Source organism: Octopus bimaculoides, chromosome 17 (genome assembly GCF_001194135.2).
Source record: "Octopus bimaculoides isolate UCB-OBI-ISO-001 chromosome 17, ASM119413v2, whole genome shotgun sequence".
Taxonomy (NCBI): domain Eukaryota; kingdom Metazoa; phylum Mollusca; class Cephalopoda; order Octopoda; family Octopodidae; genus Octopus; species Octopus bimaculoides.
Genome location: NC_068997.1, coordinates 22,688,864 through 22,693,332, shown reverse-complemented (window position 1 = coordinate 22,693,332; position 4,469 = coordinate 22,688,864). Strand labels below are relative to the sequence as shown.

At 35.1% G+C, this 4,469-nt stretch overlaps 1 long non-coding RNA gene across 2 annotated transcripts in view; it reads left to right on the top strand.

Moving 5' to 3' along the window:
* LOC128249717 (uncharacterized) overlaps window positions 1-4,469 on the top strand; it is a 19,256-nt gene that overhangs the window by 7,757 nt on the left and 7,030 nt on the right. The window contains exon 3 of one of the 2 annotated variants that reach the window (XR_008265828.1): window positions 4,086-4,195. The exons of the other annotated variant lie outside the window; for it this stretch is intronic. This is a non-coding gene — a long non-coding RNA (uncharacterized LOC128249717). Of the gene's footprint in view, window positions 1-4,085; window positions 4,196-4,469 lie in introns of those variants that run through there. 2 annotated transcript variants of the gene reach the window in all.

The following is a 4,469-nucleotide window of genomic DNA, read 5'->3' as shown; positions in this document are numbered from 1 at the left end:
ATATATATATATATATATATATATATACATATATATATATGCAAACACACATATATATATGCATATAAATTTCATACATACATACTTACATATAAATTTTATGTATGTATGTATGCGTGTGCGTGCGTGTATGTTTGTGTGTGTATATGTACATGTGTGTATGTATTCATTTTTTTTCAGTTACCCGTAAAACCTGTGTATAAGAGGTTGGAAGAGACGATCCTACCGTGACACACAGAAGAAAACAAAACAAAACAAAAAAAAAAGATGCAAAACGCTATATCCCCAGGTCGGTTCTGATTGATAGGCTTCTGACAAATGTAGACCCAGTTATGCTTGAATAATCATCTATTCGTTATATCCATGATTTCATTGGCCAAGATATGAGCAAAATGCATTGAAAAGATCAAGCTGAATGGGACTTCAAGTTTCGCTTAACGGCTTAAACAGCCATAGACACACAGAGACAATTTTCACATTCAAACAAACACGCACGTGCGCGCTTACATGTAGACATATATTCGAAAAGAGTTACTTGCAATGTGTTTGGAAATTTCTTTCATTGTGCAAGAACATGTAAAAGTGCACAACCTTATATATAAGACTGATTTGTTTTTAATGGTCTTAGAAATGGAGGATGATCATAGAGCGTCCTCTTCATAGATGAAGTCCAATATTATATGCAGACCCGGACATAACTATAGACACAACAAATGCGCATCAATATATACACACACAAACGCATGCATACATCTTAAATATATGCGTACAGGCACTCACTCATATAATGAGGAAGGTAACAAATAAGATTCTCTACAACATTGTTTGAGCAATACAAATTGCATCTGTGGTGAAGCTCTAGCTCAGAAGATTTGGTGAGCATAGAGTTACCTCTTAATCGTCAATATCGCTATGTCTGTTAACGCCTAAGGTAGTAGAATTTGTGACAGACTTCAAGTATGTCCGAAATAGATATTCCCGTTGTTAAGGTTTGCAGGAATTGGTTTCTGGTTAGGCTATATATATTTGTCATACGATTGGTATGGACACGGCCTGATATTATATGAGCTAGTTCCATTGTCCAATGGTTAAATTAGCACTGTAGCTCAACTGTAATCTCAGGAGGGAAGGAGACTAGCAGTATAAAGTGAAATTAACCGGTAGAAGGCAACAGAAAAACACTGCTGTGTCTTTCTCATGATCATATATCTTCAGACTTTGATATGGAGCTCTGTAATCGACAAGTTCTGTAAAACAGGGGTGACACATGAAAAGAGAGTTGTTTTGATGTAGATGTCATAAATATTGTCTCAAATCAATGTTGTCATATCTGCAGAAATTCTAGTCCCTAATATGTACAAATATGTGGAATAACTTTTAGTATTGTGAAGAACCAAATGGCTCATGTTTCTTGAAGTATACTCTACAGGAATTCATTTCGTGCCAAACAATGTCCAAGACAATTTGTCAAGGGTACCTGAAATGAGTGAACATAAAAGCTAAAAGGCTTCGCTATGTTTTGTAACAATATCCACCAAACAATACTAGTTAATATTGTTATATGTATTTATAGGGCACCAAACTGGCAGAACGTTACCGGGCCGGACAAAGTGCTTAGCAGTATTTCGTCCGTCTTTACATTCTGAGTTCAAATTCTGCCGTGGTCGACTTTGCCTTTCAACCTTTCGGAGTCGATAAAATAAGTATCTGTGAAAAACCGGGGTCGATGTAATCCACCAGCCACCTCCCCCAACAATCTCAGGCTTTGTGTGTATAGGAAAAAAGATTATGTTACATATATATTTATAACCTAGTTCACACTTAATCACGATGAACTTTAGTTCACGTTTAATCACGATATAATAATAGATTTTCACATTTCTTCAAACTACATATTGATGTAATGTAACATGATAATTTGCATCCTGATTACTGTAATTATTTTTTGATTCTTATCTTATTGTAGTGTTCCAAGTTCTTTTGCACATAAAACTTAAAATATGACTACTTATATAATATTGTTGTCTTGAAATTACAAAATAATTTACTAAAATTTACAAAATTACATATAAATTTACAAAATTAATGAACACGTAAATAAATCTGAAATTAAAATACATATGAGCGTAGGCTTGCCTGTGCACAGACATAGGAATGGATGTGGGGTGGTTGAGAAATTTCCCCAAGACACCCGATGAAGGCTGGAGGGTATATCAGCCGAAACCTTGTATTAACAACAAACAAGATGAGGACAAATATCCGTCAAATGTAAATAATGTAAATAACGTACATAATTCCTCATCTCTTAAATATAAAACTGTACACACACACACACACACACACACACACACACACACACACACACACACACACACACACACACACACACATGTATATATATATATATATATATATATATATATATATACTACGGACTTTTTTCAGTTTCCGTCTACCAGATCCACTCGCAAGGATTTGGTCTGCCCAGGACTATAGTAGAAGACACTCGCCCAGGGTGCCACGCAGTGGAACTGATCCAGGATCCATGTGGTTAGGAAGCAAGCTGCTTACTACAGAGTCACACCAGAGCAATATTTACAGCAGAAATTGCAATATATCGATGTGTCTTACTCGATCACTTGCGGAGTAATTTCCTTTAGCCTATCTTTGAAGTATATTGTGATTTTTAAAACACGTCTATGATGGAACCTCTTATAAACGAAACACCTCAGCTTCCAGCGTTTAATAAGACACATGCTTTAAGTATATGATAGCGATAATGCTTAGATTATTGAACTACTTGTACAAAATTTGAATTTCCTTTTCCTTGTGTGGCTCTGTTGTTTATCAGCAAGTAGATTTCAGACTATCCGTATACGGTTCTTGCAGGCTAATTTGAATTTGCATCGAATGCGGTGCGACTTCACGACATTGATGAGCAAGTGTGAAATACATTGTTGATAGATGTTTTGGTTCACATCCGGGGCGCTTTCATTTCGCCTATTTTTTGTATTTTTCAAACGCTATACGTATTTAAAGTGTCCCCCCTTAGACGAAATACTGCCGCTTTTTTTGCGTTTAAGAACACACATACACTAAAAATGTGATATTGATAACACACACGCACACACACACCTATGTGTGTATGATATATTACATGATTCAAATACATATATATTACATGATTCAAATACATATATGTATAATAAACCACGCCACTGAATATCTTGCAGTGATGTTTTGAACTATCCATTCGTTTACTTTTATTCTTTTTCTCTCTCCTCTCCCTATGTCTTCGTCTCTACTTCTCTCTCTCTCTCTCTCTCTCTCTCTCTCTCTCTCTCTCTCTCTCATTCTCCTCTCGTTCATTCATTCTTTATTTCTTTCTTTCTTTCTTTCTTTCTTTCTTTCTTTCTTTCTCTCTCTCTCTCTCTATCTATGTTTGTACGTATGTATGTATATATGTATGTATGTATGTATGTATCTATCTATCTATCTATCTATCTATCTATATATATATATATATATATATATATATATATATGTTACATATCACACACACATATATGCATATATACTGTATGTATATATATTAAAGCAATTTGATTCAGCTCCACGCACACACACACACACACACACACACACACACACACACACGTGTGCGCATAATGTATGTACATGTGAGCAAACATAGGTAGGTTCATGTGATTTCCTCTCAGTAAGTCAATGTAAATAAAATGCTCGTACTTACGCTCATATAATATCTGTACATAATATATGTCCATATATATATGTATATATATATATATATATGTATATATATATATATATGTATACATTAAATTATGTATCGAGATATATGCTAGTGTGTGCTTTAGTGTGAGCATATGGGTCTTTGAATATTTATGTATATGTGTACATTTCTGTGTGTGTGTGTGTGTGTGTGTGTGTGTGTGTGTGGATCCTTTTCTGTGTGTGTGTGAGTATGTATAATCGTAGTGACGTTTATTTTACGAGCTGTCAAAGCTGACGATGAGTAAATATCGCAAAGAATGTCTAACATTTAATCACTTTACTAATTCCAGTGAGAGGAGCATGGGAGATTTGGATGGAGAAGTAAATAAATAAATAGATGAATAAACGAAGGAAGGAATGAATGAAAGAAAGAAGGAAGGAAGAAAGAAATGAAGACAGAAATGGAAGTACATGAATGAAAAGTGAAAGAAAGAGAGAAGAGAATAATGAAGGTAACTTCAAAAGTGTCAACTCCGTCACATCAAGAATTTCACTCATAAAACTTTAGGCTGGAATTTCTTAAGTCGTGATGTATGAGTGCCCGGACGGACTTCTCAAACTTCTAACGCAGTTTCCACAAACACTTACACACTTACACACACACACACGCACACACGCACACACACACACACACACACACACACACACACACACACACACACACACACACACAC